The sequence below is a fragment of the Pleurodeles waltl genome, chromosome 9, assembly GCF_031143425.1.
Source record: "Pleurodeles waltl isolate 20211129_DDA chromosome 9, aPleWal1.hap1.20221129, whole genome shotgun sequence".
NCBI classification, from domain to species: Eukaryota; Metazoa; Chordata; class Amphibia; order Caudata; family Salamandridae; genus Pleurodeles; species Pleurodeles waltl.
In genome coordinates, this window is record NC_090448.1 from 380,312,798 (window position 1) to 380,333,013 (window position 20,216).

Consider the following 20,216-nt stretch of genomic DNA (forward strand, 5'->3'; position numbering starts at 1 on the left):
TGTTCCTTCTGGACTTGCTTCCCTCTCTCCCCAGGTCTTCTTTCTTCGGGAATCTACCACTGGTTTTCTTGCAGTCTTCTTTTAATTATTTTACTCCTTTTGGGTGGTTTGGGGAAAATCCAGTATTTTACTCCTACATTCCTGGTTGCTGGGGGGTACTGTGTTACTTACCTCTGTGGCTTTCTAGTACTCCCAGCTCCCCTCTACACATTTTACTTAACTAGGTGGGGGTACCTTGTTCGCATTCCATTTTTTTAGCATATGGGTTGTGCTCCCCCTAGGGTCATTATTGGTTATTACTATTTGCACTGTTTTCTAACCTTTTCTATGCCTATTTCTGACTGCTAGTGTATATATTTAGTGTATTACTTACCTCATAAGAGTGGGTCACCTCTCTAGTATTTTGCGGTGATTTGTTCCAAAAATAAAGTACCTTTATTTTTGTACAACTGAGTGTTTTCTTTCATGTGTGTAAGTGTTGTGTGACTACAGTGTTATTGCATGAGCTTTGCATGTCTCTGGATAAGCCTTGGCTGCCCATCCACAGCTACCTCTAGTGAGCCTGGCTTCTAGACCCTGTCTACACTACACTAATAGGGGATACCTGGACCTGGTATAAGGTGTAAGTACCTCAGGTACCCACCACACACCAGGCCAGCTTCCTACATACACCTATTGTGTGGCACCCTATACTGAGTCCAGGCATCCCTTGGTGATAGTGTTTAGGTGTCCAGATATAAACAGCTGTCTAGGTGTAGCTGTGATAAGCAGCTGAAGCCTATCCAGTAGGATTGTAAATTTACAACACTAAAGTTACTCTAACATTGGTATATCTCCACCTGGAGATTTCAACACACAAACATATCCACTTAGTAATAAATAGGAAAAGCATAAAAATGCATGGGGCCCCATGGGGAAGCCAAACCACATACTAAGGAAGTGGTGTAAGAATGGAGGTGCCCAACTAAGGTAAGTGTGTTAGGATCCTAGGGGCCGGGGGAGTAGGGAACTACCAGAGGTAAGTACTAGAAATCCCACAGGCACCCGGACGCAGAGCTGTTATCAATCTGGGTGCTCCATAGGCTAAGAGAAGACCGTTGTGGTTGCATTTTTATGGATTCAGGACCCTTCCCAGTGGACCCCGAGGAAACTAGTTGGCACCAAGAAGGTTGGAGACTGCCCCCCCCGTGGATACCCAGAAGGCCAGAGTACCTACAATAGGGAACCGAGGTGCACAGGGGTGAAGTGGCGTCGGAAACCCTTGTTGAAGTCAATGGAAGCCTCGGTTGTACAGCTGTTGTTGTGACCTGCAAACCAGGCTGCTAGAACCAGAGTGTGGATTCTGGACATGGACAGCCTGAAAAAAGAAGGGGACCTCTGAACATCTTATTTTCAAGATGACAGAATCAAGTAACCACCTGGCAGACCTCTGTGCGCCTCCTTAGGGGACGAGATAGAGGGGGGGGGGGGGGGGGGGTCACTCCCCTGTCCTTTGTATGGTTCCGACCAGAGCAGGAACCAGGGGTTCCTGAACTGGTGCTAACTAGATTATGCAAGGAGTGCACCAAATGTGCCCCTCAAAGCTGTCTGGTGGCGTTCAGAGGCCACCCCACCCCAGACCAGAGACCCCTAGTTCAAAGAGAGAGTTATCACACCTCTCCCTTGCAGGAAGTCCTTTGTTCTGCCTTCACCTGCTTGAGTTAGGCTCATCAGCAGCCGGGCAGAACAGTGTCTTTGGTCAGAAGGAGCATGAGCTGGCAGCCAGACCCCGTAAGGCTGCACAGGCAGAACTGGGGGATCCTCTAAGGAACCTCCAGAGTACATGGGATCACGCAACTAGCAATGGAATCAGTGTAGTTGCATGATTCCAACATGTTTGATACCAAATATGCCTAGGGTTAGGGGAAGCCATTATGCAGTTGGACCACTCGTGTTGACCAGTGTCCACTACATACCTTAAGATGGCTTCCCTGCACTTACAAAGCCCAGGGAATGGAGTCTGGGATTTGTAGGGGTACCTCGTTCATGCAGGGGTACCCTCAAACTTAGGGACATGCACTTTGCCCTTGGGCTGAAGGGCTTACCAGCGGCTGACTTAAAGTGTCCAAGTGGAGTGACCACGATAGAAGGAAAGCCAGATATCTGAAGTGAAAGGTGCGCACCATTTCACACAGGCTGCATTGGCAGGCCTTCAGACACAGGTTGCATGGGCTTCCATGGGTAGCATAATACATGCTGCAGCCCATGGGAGACCCCTGGTGCACCAATGCCCTGGGTACCTAGGTACCATATACTAGGAACCTACATGGCTCTACCAGTATGCCAATTGTGGGTGTAAAATGTTTACCAGCAACCAAATGTAGAGGAGAGAGAACAGACACTGGGGTCCTGATTTGCAGGATTCCAGTGTACTACAGTCTAAACACACTGACACTAGGAAAAAAGTGGGGGTAACTAGGTCAGAAAGATGATACTTTCCTACAATGGGCACAAAGGAAAAATGTGGAAAGTGGTAATGGGCACAAAGAAGACCCAAGAGAGAGAGTCAATCAATCAATCAGGGTTCTTGTATAGTGCGGCTAATCACCCATTAGGGTCTGAAGGTGCCGGGGGAGGATAGTGGCAGTTCAATTGAACAGCCGGATCTTGAGGTCCTTCTTGAATTGAATCAGTGAAGGTGATTGTCTGAGATGTAGCAGGAGACCACTCCAGGCCTGTGCAGCGAGGTAAGAGAAGGATCTTTTTCCGTCTGAGTTCTTGCGGATCCTTGGGGTGGTGGCCAGGTCCTGTTCGGCGGAAGAGAGGTGTCTGGTGGGCATGTAGAAGGACAGGCGGTGGTTGAGATATGCAGGCCCGATGTTGTGGAGGGGCTTGTAGGCATGCATGAGGAGCTTGAAGGTGATTCATTCGTTGATCCGAAGCCAGTGAAGGTCTCTCAGGTGAGCGTTGATGTGGCTGCGATGGGGGATGTCCAGGATGAGTCTGGCTGAGTCTGGCTGAGGAGTTTTGGATTCTCTGCAGTTTCTTTTGGAGTTTTTGGGTGGTGCCCACATAGAGTGTGTGGCTGTAGTCTATCTTGCTGCTGACGAGCGCCTGGGTGACTGTTATCCTGGACACGATGGGTATCAATTTGAAAATCTTTTGGAGCAGGTGGAGCGTGTGGAAACAGGAGGATGAGACGGTTTCAATTTGGCGGTCATTGAGAGCGAGGAGTCGAGGATGATGCCGAGGTTGCATGCGTGGTTGGTGGGTATTGGAGGGGTTCTGAGCACTGACAGCCACCAGGAGTCATCCCAGGCGGAGGGGGTGGAACCTAGGATTAGGACCTTGGTTTTGTCAGAAGTGTGTTTGAGGCAGCTGTCCTTCATCCAGGCGACGACTGTCTTCATTCCATTGTGGAAGTTGCTTTTAGCGGCTGTAGTCTCATAGCTGAGGGAGAGTATCAGCTGGGTATCACCTGCGTAGGAGACGATGTTGAGTCCGTAGTTTCTGACAATGTTTGCAAGCAGGGCCATGTAGATGTTGAAGAAGGTGGGGCTCAGAGAGGAGCCCTGAGGAACTCCACAGCTGATCTCTGTCGGTTTTGAGGAGAATGGTGGGAATCTGACTCTCTGGGTTCGGTCTGTGAGGAAGGAGCTGGTCCACTCTAAGCTCTTGATCAGATGCCAGTGTCGTGGAGTCTAGTCCAGACGGTGTGGTGGGAGACAGTGTAGAAGGAGGCGGAGAGGTCCAGGAGGATGAGAGCTGCAGTTTCGCCTTGGTCGAGGAGAGTGCAGGTGTCATCTGTTGCGGCGAGGAGTGCGGTCTCGGTGCTGTGGCTGCTTCTGAAGCATGATTGGGAGAGGTCCAGGGTATGGTTGATTTCGATGAATTCAGTGAGTTGGGCATTGATGGCCTTCTCAATGACTTTGGCTGGGAATGGGAGAAGTGACATGGGTCTGTGATTTTTGAGGTCCGTCGGGACTCAAGGTTTTTAAAGCAGGGGGTGGATTTCTGCATGTTTTCAGTCTTCCGGGAAGGTGGCGGATTTGATGGAGAAGTGGATGGTGCGGCAGAGTTCTGGGGCGATGGTGGTGCTGATTCTGTTGAAGACATGGAGGGGGCATGGGTACGGGCTCAGGAGTGGGTGGGTTTCATGATCCTTAGGGTGTCGTCGGTGGAGAAGGTGCTCCAGCAGGGTCGGCTGGGAACTGGAGCCTTTGGGTGCGGTGGTTGCAGGTGGGGTGGGTGGATCTTGGTTTGTGAAGCTGTCATAGATGTCTCAGATCTCTCAGTGGAAGAAGGTGGCAAGGTTGTTGCAGTGGTCTTGGAAGGGGGGATGCCTGTGGTGTCTGTAATGGGTTTGGTGAATTCTTTGATCACAGTAAAGAGTTCTTTGCTGTTGTGTGTGTTGGCATTGATGTCTTCCTTTATGGCCATTTTCTTTGTGGTTCTGATAAGGTTGTGGTGTGTGGTGATGGGGGTTTTGAAGGCTGCGTGGTCAGTCGGGGTCTTGCTGCTCCTCCATCTTCTCTTGAGCTGTCTGCAGGTACGCTTGGACTCTTGGAGGGTGAGGGAGAACTAGCTGGCTTTCTTGGAGAGTTGTTTTTTAGAAGGTTTTCTGAGGAGACCCAGTGTGTTGGCGCAGTCGGAGATCAATTTGTGGAGGTTGCATGCTGATGTATTGGCATCCGTGGTAGCTGGCAGGTTGGTCTTCGGAGATCTTGTTCCAGCTTCTGTATGGATAGTGGTGCGTGCGGTGATGTTCGGTGGGTTTAGTGAAGAAGAAGTGGATGCAGTGGTGGCCAGTCCAGTGTAGTTCGGAGGTGTGGGTGGCGGAGATGTTGTTGGAGAAGACAGGATCGAGCGTGTTTCCTGCTGAGTAGGTTGGGGATGTGACCAGTTGTTTGAGCACCAGGGTGGTGAGGTTCTCCGGTAGTGATGATGTTGTGTTGTGGTCTTTAAGGTTGTCCAGGTGGAAATTGAGGTGGCCGAGGAGGATATAGTTGAGCTGAGAGCGTGGTGTATGATGAAAACAGCTATGGATTCGCTGAAGCGGGGACAGGATTGGGGGGAGGGGTCTGTAGGCGAGGGTGCTGCGAAGGGCGGTTTTCGGGTTGGCCTGAATCTGGAGGTGGAGGTGATCCATGTCGGGTGAGTGGCCATCGGAGCTAGTTGTGAGCCGGAAGGTGTTTTTGTGTACGATGGCGATGCCTCCTCGCGGTCCTTGTGGATGATTTGTGACTGTCGGGAATGGTGGTGGCGATGTCCGGGGCTGAAGTGGGGGTCATCCAGGTTTCCGTGAAGAAGGTGACACCTGGGGAGATGGCTGGGTACAGTATTAGGGGGGCATGTGGTTGGTGGGTCCAGTGTGCTGAGGCAGGGAAAGGCCCAGTTGCGGTAGGTGAATGGGCTTTGTGTGTCCCTAGGCAATGCAAGGTGATGAGGGTGTGAAGGATGCTGGCATCGTAGCTTTGAAAGGAGCGGGGTCCAGAGTCCTTGGTGCTGGGTGCGGTCCGGGGGCAGACTGGCACAGACGGGCTGGGCTTTGGTGCACGTTCAACGTGCCAGCAGTGCACCCACTGTTCAGCTGCGCAGTGGCCACAATTAAGAAGGGTAGGGAGGGGTGTGGAAAGTGGTAAGTGGAGAGTGGAAAGTGGGCAAAAAGAAGCCCAATAATGAAAAAAGAAAACGCGCACAAAGAAGCCCAAGAGAGGGAGTGGAAAGTGGAAAATGGGCACAGAGGGATAGAAAGCACAGAGAAAAGGGAGAGAGGAAAGAGCAGAGAGAAAAGAAGAAGCTAAAGAATGAGGCGATATTAGAAATGGGGTCTTTGGTTGGCAGTCAGGTTACCCCTGTCCAAGCAAGGACCCTCTCTCTAGTCAGGGTAAGTCACATACAATCCAAATTATCCTGTGCCCACTGTCTGGTAACCTGGCACTGAGCAGTCAGGCTTAACTTAGAAGGCAATGTGTAAAGTATTTGTGCAATAAATCATGCAATAACACAGTACAAACACCACAAAAATACACCACACAGGTTTAGAAAATTATAAAATATTTATCTGAGTAGATTAAGGTCAAAACGATCAGGATTTGATAAATACAAGTTGAAATATCCCTTTTGTAATGACAAACAGAATCTTTAGTCCTTAAAAAGCAATAAGTGTCTCTTGCAAGCACAAAGTACCTAGTTTGCGTCTAAATTATCCGCACGGGACTGCAGAGGAGGAGATGCGTGGAAAACGGGGAGGTGTGCGTCGGTTTCTCTGTGCACACACTGACAATGTGTCGATGCTTTTTCACGCAGCCAGGGCTCAGCGTTGATTTCCGGCGTGCAGGCTTGGATCCTCTTTGGTTTGCGGGGTATTTGGACACCCCGGGGACAATGCAAAGAAATCCTAGGCGCGCAGGACAAAGTCAAAGGAGCTGCATCGATCCGGTAGGCGATGGGGGGGAAATTTCTGTCGCACAGCAGGCGCTGTGTTGATTCCTCTTGCACAAAGTCAGGATACATCCTTTCGGTTCGGGGATGCGTCAATCCAGTGGCCCGTGCGTCGAAGTTCTGGTCACAATGCTGGCCCTGCATTGATCTCCACTCGGGGAGCTGGGCTGCGTCATTCCGGTTCAGCAATGCAGCGATTTTCTCATCACGATGCAGGCTGTGCGTCCTTTCCAGCAGGCTGTGCATCAAATTTCATTGCACAAGGAGTTATTTGCAGAGATGAAGTCTTTTTGGCCCTAAGACTTCAGGAAACAGGAAGCAAGTTCAATCCAGGCCTTTGGAGAGCAGTTCTCAGCAGAGCTAGAGGGCAGCAAGGAAGCAGGGCAACAGCAAGGCAGCAGTCCTTTACAGCAAAGCAGTCAGGTGAGTCCTTTGGGCAGCCATGCAGCTTCTCTTAGCAGGTCGCAGGTTCTGATTCAGAGTTCTTTTCTTAGTAGGTATCTTGTCAGGAAGTGTCTGAGTTGGTAATGTCAGGGACCCGGTTTAAATACCCAAATGTGCCTTTGAAGTGGGGGAGACTTCGAAGAGTGGCTTAGAAGTGCACAAGCTCCCCTTTCTGTTCCATCCTGTCTGCCAGGGTCCCAGTAGGGGGTTTGGCAGTCCATTGTGTGAAGGCAGACCACTGTCCTTTGACATGTATGTGTCAGACCATCCACCCTCCCAGCCCAGGAAGACCCATTCAGTATGCAGATGTGTGCAGGTGTGACTGCACATCCTGTGTTTGGGGTTTGTCTGAGTGAAATGCACAGGGAGCTGTCAACTAAACCAACCAGATGTGGATTGTAAGGCACGGAAGGATTTAGGTGGAGAGAAACGCTCACTTTCTAAAAGTGGCATTTCTAGAAGAGTAATATTAAATCCAACTTCACCAATAAGCAGTATTTTCTATTATCATTCTGGCCATACTAACTATGACCTGGTTACTCCTTTCAGATCAGAATCTACCACTCAAACAGTATATAAGGGTAGCCCTAATGCTATCCTATGAAAGAAACAGGCCTCACAGCAGTGTAAAACAAACTTAGGAGTTTGGCACTACCAGGACATATAAAACACAAATGTTCATGTCCTGCCTTCTACGCACATAGCACCCTGCCCTATGGGCTACCTAGGGCTTACCATAGGGGTGACTTATATGTAGAAAAAGGGGAATTTGAGGCTTGGCAATTACTTTTAAATGCCAAGTCGAAGTGGTAATGAAACTGCACACATAGACCACCCTGCCATATGGGCTACCTAGGGCTTACCTCAGGGGTGATTTATATGTAGAAAAAGGGGAATTTAAGCCTTGGTGATTACTTTGAAATGCCAAGTCGAAGTGGCAATGAAACTGCACACACTGACCCTGAAATGGCAGGCCTGAGACATGGTTAGAGCAGCCCAGTAGTAGCATTTAGGCCCGTATTTATACTCCGTTTGCGCCGAATTAGCGTCGTTTTTTTCGACGCAAATTCGGCGCAAAACTAACGCCATATTTATACTTTGGCGTTAGACGCGTCTAGCGCCAAAGTATGGGCAAATTGCGTAATTTTTTTGCGTGAACGCCTTCCTTGCGTTAATGAGATGCAAGGAAGGCGTTCCCGTCTAAAAAAATGACGGCGACGCAAATGCGTCGTATTTATACTCCCGGGCAAAAATCACGCCCAGGAGGTGGCGGGTCAAAAAAACCCGCATTTGCGCCACTATTTAACGCCTGGGTCAGGGTAGGCGTTAAGGGGCCTGTGGGCTCAAAATGAGCCCACAGGTGCCCTCCCCTGCCCCCAGGGACCCCCCCTGCCACCCCTGCCCACCCCAGGAGGACACCCAAGGATGGAGTGACCCACCCCAGGGACATTCAGGTAAGTTCAGGTAAGTATAATTTTTTACATTTTTTTTTTTTTTTTGGGTGGCATAGGGGGGCCTTATTTGTGCCCCCCTACATGCCACTATGCCCAATGACCATGCCCAGGGGACTTGGGCAAGGGGGCATGACTCCTGTCTTTACTAAGACAGGAGTCATTTAAATGGCGTCTGGGCGTCGAAAATAATGGCGCAAATCGGGTTGAGGCGATTTTTTTGCCTCAACCTGACTTGCCCCATTTTAAGACGCCCTAACGCCATTTTCCCCCTACGCCGGCGCTGCCTGGTCTACGTGGTTTTTTTCCACGCACACCAGGCAGCGCCGGTCTGCTAGCGCCGGCTAACGCCATTCCATAAATACGGCGCCCGCATGGCGCTTCAGAATGGCGTTAGACGGCGCTAAATTTTTTGACGCTAAACTGCGTTAGCGCAGTTTAGTGTCAAAAAGTATAAATATGGGCCTTAATGTAGTGGCCCTGGGCACATGTAGTGCACTTGACTAGGGACTTATAAGTAAATTAAATCAGCCTATTAGGTATGAACCAATGCCACCATGTTTTAGGGAAAGAGCATATGCACTTTAGCACTGGCTAGCAGTGGTAAAGTGTGCAGAGTCCTAAAGCCAGCAAAAATTAGGTCAGAAAAAGAGAAGGAGGAAGGCAAAAAGTTTGGGGGTAACCCTGCAGAAAGGCCATTTCCAACAGGTGCAGTATCATGGCAGTCATGCAGAGTACCGAAAGGGCTTTGGACTGGTTGGAGGACCAGTCCAGGCAATTGGGAGGTGGGAACATTGTTGTTTCTTTGATTACTGCGCCCTCTTCGGCAGAGAGTTCTGTTCTGGTCTCAAATATTCTTGGATGTAGTGCCAGAGGTACTGAGGGGCATATTTATATTCTGTTTGCACTGAAATAGCGTAATTTTATTACCCTATTTCAGCTCAAACTTATCTCCATATTTATATTTTGACGCTAGACCCGTCTAGCGTCACAATATTGGAGTTAAAGTCATTTTTTTGCCTGCGGAAAACTACCTTGCCTCAATGAGATGCAAGGTAGGCGTTCCTGGGCAAAAAAAGACTCTCAGGCCCTAGCGCCTTATTTATCCTCCCGTGCAAAAATCATGCGCGGGATGGAGGCGTGCCTAAATAATGGCTCTAAGCTTGCTTAGCGCCATTATTTAACGCCTGGGTCAGGGCAGGCATTAGGGGACCTGTGGGCCTATTTCCATGGTGGTTGCCCTCCCCAGGCCCCAGGGACATCCCCACCCACACCAAAGGGACAGCGGAGGAGGTCCCATCCCAGGTAAGTATAGGTAAGTAGGGGTAATTATTATTATTATTTTTTCAAGTGCCTTGGGGGCTAACTTGAGCCCCCCTACATGAAACTGTGGCCATTGGGTTGGAGGTAATGATTCCTGTCTTTACTTAGACAGGAGTCATGTCCATGGGAGTTGTCCGTCTAACAATGGCGCTAGTCAGGCTAGAGTCATTATTTTGACTCTAACTTGACTAGTGCCATTCTTTCATGCACAGCCTCCAGTTTTCGCTATGCCTCGTCTTCACAGTTAGCGTCATGTATGTTGAAGCTAACAGGACTTTAGCGCCGGCTTGCGCCATTCCTTAAATACGGCGCCCTGGTGGCATTGTGGAATGGCACTAATCAGCGCTATACTTTTTGACGAAAACCTGCGCTAACACAAAAGTATAAATATGGGCCTGAGTTTTTCTACTTTTTATCTCGAGGATTCATTTCCTGAACTTTAATTATTGATGTCTACTCCTCATTTCCAAAGTTCCAAGGGTTTGTCGCTTGTACAGAAAATGCAGTTGTGCCAATGGTCTTTTTCCTTTAGGAAACGATGACAAGTGGAGGTGTTAAACTTATTGTAGTGTCATTTTCTCAGAGAAGAGTAAAGTTAGAATTTTAGCTGTAGGTATTGCCGGTCTTCCCATTAGATGGCACCGTCAACGGCGCAAAGCACTTTAAACATTCAGCCTTTGGCTACTGGCAGCTGGTGTAGTGCTTAAAGCACCATTGTCATGTGCTCTCTTAGATGGAGGCGTAGCAGCATTCTTGTTGCAGTTTTTAGGTTGAGCATAGCAGCGCGCAAGCGCTGATTTTCTGATGTCTTGGTGTGCACCTGGGCTTTTAGCCACACCCACCGCACGCCCATCACTTTCACTCATTCGTGGGCTTGCCTTTCAAAATTCCTTTGTTATCATTGGTAAATGCTTTACGTTTGTCCCTCCTTGGGGCGGTTTTGTTACCGCCTTGGGGAAGGACCCTGTTCCATAGGTAATTTAACGCTTGCTGATATATTTCAAGTCTTTTATGGCGGCTGTGGTGCTTTAAATCGGTTCGTTAATGGCAACTGTTTTACTTTTCATTTTTCCTTTCATCTTCTATGTATGTTTACTTTGTGTAAGCACTCCATGAGAGTGAATGTATTTCCTACTACCTCTCTTGTGTGCTTTTCTTGACCTTTCCCTTTATGTTTCTCCCTCTTGTCCTGCCTCCACCATTGCTGTCACTCGCTCCAACAGCCTCTCCCTGCTTCTTTCCCTTCTCGATTTTTATCAGGTCCAGCAGTTGCAGTTTGCTGCCAGATTGAGAGACCTACAATTAGCAGCAAACTACAAAGAGGACTGTGAGCGATTGACATGGGTTTTGGTTATGGCAGAAATAACATTTTAAAAAAAGCGGAGAACAAAGAAAAGTCCATTAACCATGTAAGAGAAGACTGTGCTAGATCGGTGTCATCATCCATTCTCAAAAGACTTCCCCATCGGCAGACATGCAAAAAATGCTTCTTCCTCATTTGGATTAAGGCGAAAACTAAAAATGGCGCTTTGCTTCTGTTGTCATTATCACTGTAAACACCTGCATGCTATTTCATTTAGAGTTTGCATCTGTGGAGTCCAAAATCTGTCATACAAATAAGGATCTAAGCTGGTCGAGAAGTGACCATTACAATACCCGGAAGAATGCTTTGGATTTAGATACAATCGTAAAGAAACTGTCCTCTGTGGCTGGGAAAAGTCCAAATGTAAAATAATTCTGAAGCTCGTTACCACATTTTCATCCCTATTAGCCAGCAGGAAAGATCAGTACGGTAACAGCACACCCCTGAAAACAGTGTGGTGGGCCTGCCAGAAGTTGCAGTTCGAGCAAGGCTACTTCTGACTTCCGATCGTAAACCGAGTGCTCTTGCAGAGGGTCATAGGTACATATATCACACAGAAGCTGCTGAAGATCAATGTATACAAACATCTAATGATTACTGTGCAAACGGAATGGGTCCAACATGTTTAATTCGCCTAAAATATGGTAATATTACTGCAATTTACTTGAACTAGTGATATGTTGACAGCAACAGTTTTGTATGCTATAAGGGGGCATTTGCCATCTCTTGTAATTTACAATATTTTGTTGCTGTTGTTCTATTTATTTGGTTCTCATTTAGGTTACCGTGCTTAGTTTCATGAATACGTCTGCATTTTTTTCACGTTTTAATTCCTCCGTAAATTCTCCTGGTTGTGCTAAATGGTTGGTTTCCTGCAAGTGCTATCAATCTAGCCAGAATTACAGGCTCAACAATATCTCTGGAACCAGATTACTATCTCAGATATTATGTATAGATTGGGATTCACCATACAAATCATTTTTAGGTTGAGCTTAGGTTGTAAAAGACTTAGGGCCAAAGTTATACTTTTTGACGCAAAACTAACGCCATTCTGAAGCGCCATGCGGGTGCCGTATTTAATCAATGACGTTAGCCGGCGTTAGCCGCCGGCGCTGCCTGGTGTGCGTGGAAAAAAACGACGTACACCAGGCAGCGCCGGCGTAGGGGGATATGGAGCTTGGGCGCCAAAAATGGGGCAAGTCAGGCTGAGGCAAATTTTTCGCCTCAACCCGATTTGCGCCATTTTTTTTTACTCCCAACCCCCATAGAAATGACTCTTGTCTTAGCAAAGACAGGAGTCATGCCCCCTTGCCCAATGGCCATGCCCAGGGGACTTCTGTCCCCTGGGCATGGTCATTGGACATAGTGGCATGTAGGGGGGCACAAATCAGGCCCCCCTATGCCAAAAAAATAAATAAAACAAATACTTACTGGAACTTAACTTAATGTCCCTGGGATGGGTCCCTCCTTGGGTGTCCTCCTGGGGTGGGCAAGGGTGACAGGGGGTGTCCCTGGGGGCATGGGAGGGCACCTCTGGGCTCCTTCCGAGCCCACAGGTCCCTTAACGCCTGCCTTGTCCAGGCGCTAAAAAACGGCGCAAAAGCGGCCGTACGTCATTTTTTTTGACCCGCCCACTCCCGGGCGTGAATTTTGCCCGGGAGTGTAAATACGGCGCACATGCCTCAGAGTCAGTTTTTTAGACGGGAACGCCTACCTTGCATATCATTAACGCAAAGTAGGTGTCCACGCTAAAAAATGACGCAAACTCCATGGACTTTGGCGCTAGATGCGTCTAACGCCAAAGTATAAATATGGAGTTAGTTTTGCGTCGGAATTGCGTCAAAAAAAACGACGCAATTCCGGCGCAAACAGAGTATAAATATGCCCCTTATTGTGAACTTACAGTGGGTTTAGAGTGTGCTCAGTGCTTACCATTGGTTAGCTTTACTGTCACTCAGCTTGCTTTTTATTTGTTGTCTTATGTGGACTGTCTTCCTCTTCTGTGTGTTGTCCCTCCCCTAGACCATTGTCTCTTAACTTTTGTATTTCCACTCCTACCTTTTCGTGAACTACATTTTTCTTTTTAGTTAAATACTCCATGAGACTGCATGTCTTTTCCATCTGTCTCCCTTGTGTACTCTTCTTCTCCCCTCTCTGCTTTGCTCCATGTTGCTCTCTGTTGCCTGGGTGCTTCAACCCTGTCCCTCCATGTTGCACTTGCCCTCATGTGCTTCCTCTCTCAAGATGCTTTCTTCTCCACGTGCTTTTTCTTAGTGTGATGCTTTTTCCTGCTTTTGCAAATTTCTGCTGGACTGTCCTTAAGAGCACTATTGCCCAACTTCTATTTTTATTTTTTTTAACCAATCTGTCTCAGATTGATTTTTAAAAAAATTGCATCAGCATCATTTTATAGGCATGCATGCATGGGTAATGGAGCTTGCTGGTCCATACAATATGACCTGATTGTGCCATAGTGCATATTTTTTGTAATCTTTTTACCATGCTCCTTAGCATCTTGAAACGCTGTACAGCATGGCTAAAAGGCCTTTACAAAACCCATAGGTCCCAAAGTCAAGATGTATCTGTTGCTGAATAAGGAAACGTTACTTATCTTATTGGTAGCTTTCTAATGAGCGTACTCTCCCATTGATTCATAAATGACTAGCTTGTCCTATGCTTATTGGATGTTAGTTGATTTGTGAATACTGAAAAATGAGCGGAGGCTGAACTGTTACTGGAGGGCTGAGCTTTCTGTGTTAACACGGGCTCCACTGATAAATGAAACTGAAATGAAATGAGTAGCCACCCCCTTTTGAGGTCTCGCACACATATAGCTTAAACTTTCTGTTCTTGAGAGATGTATTATGAGGAATTAACAATACTTGAAGTGGAACCTGGGTCAGCTCTTTGCTTTTCGTTGGTATTCATTCTTGCCAGTTATATTTGCTTGCTTATTCAAAGGCTTTCCTTCCTTATCTTGTATTTTTTTGTTCCTCTTCAGTGCAGCCTCCTTACCGTCCATTTGTTTGGACGATTTGTATCCTCACATTAAAAGAATTACTATATTTTCCTTTTAGCACTCCATGGGGAGTGCATATGATCTGTTGCTAACTTCTCATTGCCCCTGTGTGCTGTTTCCCGCTCCACAATCCCTGCCCCACCCCCCACTCTCTTTGTTACTCTCCACCAGTTTGTTCATTGTTTCCCCCTGCGCCTCCTTGTCTGGCCTGGCTTTTATTTTTTATTTTTTTATTTTGTAACCAGAGAATCAGAGAAAGTGATTCTCAAGCTTTAAGATCATTGAGAGGGTGTTCTACGGAGATGATCCTTGCACATGAAGGGTTCTAGCTCAAATTTCCTTGTAACAGAATGGATAGTAAATTGTGGCTTGCAAATCGTAATCTTCTGGATAAAGGGAAGGATGAACACTTTTGCTAAATAATTTGTTGAACGTCTGTGTACAAGAATAAGGTCGAGACATACCAATTTGAAATTCACTGTTCCCTTCATTGGGACCCAGTGGGTGGCTTAGGAGCAGGTGTTACATGGTCTTAGCACATAGAACTCTGGAGCATATTTATACTTTTTGATGCAAAATTACATTAACGCAATTTTGCATCAAAAAGTTTAGCACCGGCTTGCGCCATTCGTGAGCGCCAGCTGGGCGCCATATTTATGGAATGGCACAAGCCGGGGCAAAGGGTGGGCTGATGTTAGCCGGGTGGGGGTGCCGGTATGGGAGAAGAGGGTTTTGCACCAAAAAATGACGTTAGGCTGGTTAGAGGCATAAAAAATGCCTCTAACCAGCCTAGCGTCATTTTCTGATGTAAAACCATCTATACCACATGATTCCTGTCTTAGAAAAGACAGGAGTCATGCCCACCATCCCAATGGCCAGCATAGGGGACCAGTGCCCCCTGGTTATGGCCATTGCACCCTGTGCCATGCAGGGGGCCCCAAGTTGGGCCCCCGATGGCACTTTAATTTAGTAAGAAAAATACTTACCTCTACTTACCCTACTTACCTGGGATGGGGTCCCCCATCCTCTGGCGTCCCTCTGCTGTGGGTGGGGGTGTTCCTGGGGCTTAAGGAGGTCACCTGTCGACCCATTTCATGGTGTTTAACCTTGCAAATGGGTCCACAGGTCCCCTAGTGCCTGGTCTGACCCAGGCATTAAATAATGTTGCAAAGCAAGCTTTGCACTATTATTTAGCCCCTCCTCACACCCGTGCATCATTTTAGCACAGGGATAAATATGGGGCTATGGGGTTAACACCATTGTTTGGATGGGAATGCCTATCTTGCATCTCATTGACGCAAGGTAGATTCACACATCTAAAAAATGGTGCAAACTCCAATATTTTGACGTTAGACAGGTCTAATGTCAAAATATCAATATGGAGTTAGTTTTGCACTGAATTTGCGTAAAAACAAATGACGCATATTTGGTGCAAATGGGGTATAAATATGCCCCTCTGTGTTTAAATAGTGCTCTACTAAGGCACTAGACTGTATGTTTTTAGGTTGAGCATGCAAGCACTTTGACCTGTTGTAAGTATTATGGGTTTTTAGCCATGCCCCTGTCATGCCCATCAATTTCACTCATTCATGGGCTTGCCTTTCAAAAATCACTTGATGTCATGGGTAAATGCTTTACGTTTGTCCTGCCTTGAGGCTGTTTTTGTCACGCCCTTCAGACTGCACCTGTTACATGGATTATTGCAGGATTACCTTTATACTTCAGCGTGGGCGAACTATGGGGGTCATTCTGACCCCGGCGGTCTAAGACCGCCGAGGCCAGGGTCGGCGGGAGCACCGCCGACAGGCCGGCGGTGCCCCGCAGGGCATTCTGACCGCGGCGGTTCGGCCGCGGTCAGAAGAGGCAAACCGGCGGTCTCCCGCCGGTTTACCGCTGCCCTTAGAATCCCCCATGGCGGCGCAGCTTGCTGCGACGCCATGGGGGATTCTGACACCCCCTACCGCCATCCTGTTCCTGGCGGTTCGCCCGCCAGGAACAGGATGGTGGTAGGGGGTGCCGCGGGGCCCCCGTAAGAGGGCCCCGAAAAGTATTTCAGTGTCTGCTAAGCAGACACTGAAATACGCGACGGGTGCAACTGCACCCGTCGCACCCCTGCAACTACGCCGGCTCAATTCTGAGCCGGCGTCCTCGTTGCAGGGGCATTTCCTCTGTGCCGGCGGGCGCTCTTTTGGAGAGCGCCCGCCGGCCCAGAGGAAATGTCTGAATGGCCGCCGCGGTCTTTTGACCGCGGTGCGGTCATTCAGCGGCGGTACCCTGGCGGACGGCCTCCGCCGTCCGCCAGGGTCAGAATGAGGCCCTATATCTTTTGTCTCTCGCCTTTGTGCTGTATGGTGGCTATTGCGCTCACAGTGCAAACAGACACAACAGCGTCAACTCGATTGGCTATATTGGAGCGCTGGTCACATTGTTCACATTTACCTAATCAGAGTCATTTCTTGTGGCTCTCCCCTTAAAACACTTGAAATTGATGAATGCTTTACGTAAAACAGAAATCCTCCAAGTGAAAGTGGCTCTCCTGGCACTGTGGGAGAGCCGATACTACAATATTCACTGCACCTGGAAAAACTCGAATCATAATGCATAATTCTCATAACTCAGCCTGTGGTGAACTTCGGATAATGGGACCACCACCAAAATGTTCAGCACAACATGCTCTTTCTGTCTACATGATCTTTGAGTCCCCACACTAGGTTAGTGGGGACCCCAAAATAATAACCCCTCCCACCATTCAGTGTCTGTTTAAGCTCTTGCATGGCTGGAACTTTTGCTTTACAGCTGGGAGCTGCTTGTGTTTTAAGGTCCTTGTTTGTAATATCATTGTTATAGGCACCCTACCCCTGAATATATGTAGTGCACTATGCCCTTTAAGGGCTAAATAAATCCTTACACTGCATTATTTATTGCCATTTTCTTTGTGTGTGGTTATGCCCTTTAAGGGCTAACTATATAGTTACATGACCATGTTTCTTACAAATGCTGTTTCCATTGTGGTGTCATCTGAGGGCTATTCTAAGCATTAAGGTCATATCAACATATCAATATATTTGTAGCACGGAGACCTGTACCATAATGCTTTGAAGGGCATTACTTTCACAAAACATTTTTGCTCATAACTCAACCTGTGGTGGTCCTAGGACAATTGGACCACCTTCAAAACATAGACCAAAATGTGTTCTTTCTATCTACATCAAATCCGGGTCCTCACACTATGTTAGTGGGGACTCCAAAATAATAACCGCTACCACCATTTATTAGCTTTTTAACCGTTTTTCATGACTACAACTTTTGTTTTACAGCTGGGAGAAGTTTTGTTTTAAAGGCCTTGTTTGTAATATCATTGCAGTAGGGCTGCCACCCTACAAATTCCCTCTAGGGTCTAAGAATATGGTTACACTGCATTACTTTTGCCTGTTTTTTCATGGGGTAATCCCTTCTAGGGGCAAACAATATGGTCACATGACCATGTTTCTTACAAATTATATTTTTGTTATGGTGGCCTCTAGAGGCTGTTGTGAGAATTACAGTTTAATGCCAAAAGTTTATTTCTGATGAAGGTGTATATGGCAATTGTATATGTTTCAATAATCTCTCCTTATTACAATTATGACCATAATTCAGGCCAACTTAATATCCTCATTACACTATGACTGAACCCTCTTGAAATGTTTGGGTGACCCCTCTAGTCTAGTTTTCCTCTTGGCTGTCTTGTGTCTTTTTTGGGCAATCGTGTTAGCCAGCCACCAACTCTGATGGTGGGGTGGTGAAAGTGGTATTCTATTGGAATTTGCATTTAAATTAAGATGCTAAATGGCAACATTTTCATGTTTTGCAGCAGATAAAATAAGAAGATACTAAATGGAAGTGTTTTAGTTATATGCAGGGCCACTGGAATTACATGGCAGGAAAAGATGAAATTATGAGGCAGGGTTGGCCAATTTATGTGGCAAGAAAAGTCCAGTTATGAATTTACAATGTCAATAGCTCTAACTCAAGCAAATGCGAGGACTATTGCATTGCAAATGCTTGTTTGGATCTGTTGTAATTTTCATAGTAGGAAGCAAGGGAGCCCGGTATGGATTTATTCTATGGTCAAAGTACTGTCCTTTCAACATGCTGTATAGATAACACACAGATGCTCTGGAATTGCCATGCTGTAAACATAACTGCCTCATAGGCATCCTGTCTACTTTCTATTGATGAGTGTTATTATGGACATTGAGCTAAAAATGATAAGGATATGTACGATAAGTGGTTTGTAATTCATTACTGAATTCCAGTGAAATGAATGCTCCTTTGCAACTTGTCCTACTTCAATGTTTATGACAGCACCACACCCATGCAAATGCTGCTTCTTAGATGTGGGAAAGCAAATGGAGCATCCAGGAGCCACTAATAACTTGTACTAAACATTGAAGGTCTCCTTCCCAAAGCTATTTGCATCTTTAAGTTTGAATTACAAGCACAAGTAGTTCATGAATTTACAAGTGCAAAACGACTTTTGACTTTGCTGAAGTCAGTTTGCCAGTCTTAAAAATGTATATACCTACAAGGAATTCCATGTGAGTAAATCTCCTTCGGAGACTGAAGAGGAGTGGGTGTTCCGGAGACAGGAATGCCATTGCATTGTAATCCTGAGGTAGTAGATTGTGACTGTTTTAAGAGTAAGTGCACAAGTGTGCAAGGCATGCCTCATAGGCTATCGCTGCAAGTGTATGTTTCGGAAATAGTTATTGAATAAATGAAGGAAGGTGTTTTTTTGTTCTTATTCTTATTAACTTTATTATTATTACTAGCGTTAATAATATTGACATTAATAATAATAAAACTACGTGGGTACTTGTCTGTCTGAATCAGTGTCTTGCAGATATGTTCCATTGATTTACATTACAATATTTCCTTCTACCAGGGTCACTTTTTGGGAAGACAATGTGAAGATAGTTTAGAAACATGGTTTAACTGGAAACAAAGTAGTCCCATACTACCTCAAGTCAAATAGTATAGAAACATCCTACCTCCTATTCAATTGCTTTTGGATTGAGCGAAATTCTAAAATGCACAGTTATGCATATGAACGGTGCTGTACTCATGCCTAGTGTCAAGAACCTTTGACTGTTTAAGTTCTTTAACCCGCCCCCTAAAAGCCTTGGTCAGTATCGTGCTAGCTCAATTGATTGCTTGCGTACTCGTCAACATTTTGTGACCAAAAAGAGGTAGGCTTTTTCAGGTTTCCAAAAACGTCGATTAGCTTAACGATGGTGTCACCAGAAATGACATCGTCTGACCTCGTGATGTAATAGGAGGGAGCTACTGAATGTGAACTTAACCACTGTGTGGCCCTGGTGAAGTACGTTTATTTGTTTATAGCTCATTTAATCTGCTTGGCAAAAACTTGACATAGCCGGGGGTAAATACAGTATTAAGGCAAGTGTAATTTGTCAGTTGACAAAGCCAATAGGTCTCATTATATTTAGAGAATATACGTTCATAGTTGTGATAATCTGCTGCATGTAGTAAGTGGAGAATGAGGCATTATTTGCAAGATGGATTTGTTCCTCAGAGAGTAGAAACATGTATGACAAAAGAAGTTGAAGTGAAAGGAGCCAGAAACAGTGCTTTTTTGGTGTACTATTGGCTGCTGTGACTTGGTCTTAATATGTACCAGGAGCAAAATTGCCTGGTTATATAATTGACCAAAACTTCACCCTAAACAAACGTATTTGCTAATCCGACAATACGTGCTTCCTTCCAACTCCATCTGCTCAAGAAGTGAAAAGCAACCATCTCCCACACAGACCTCGCAGTCCAGACACAGATTCTCACTCATGTGAATGAAGGAGTTGCTGTCCTATAGCACCTTCCAAAGGCTTCCACTGCATCTTCATGTGCCGTAGCACAAATGACACCTCAACTAATAAGATGAGCGAAGGAGTTGTGTCACATCTCAAACATCGTCATTGGCGGCCTACATCAAATATCAAGCAAGTTACACTGCCCTAGTCCCCAATTTGGAGAGCACATCTTTGTGTGTATGTTCTCTTGTGGTCTGCTCTCCAGGCTTCAGGTACATGCAACACATCTGATACTACAAAAGGGAAAGGGAGTGAGTAGTCAGAACCCCGCCACACATCAGCAGCTGAAACGTCTTGCATCATCAATCAATCATATACTGGGT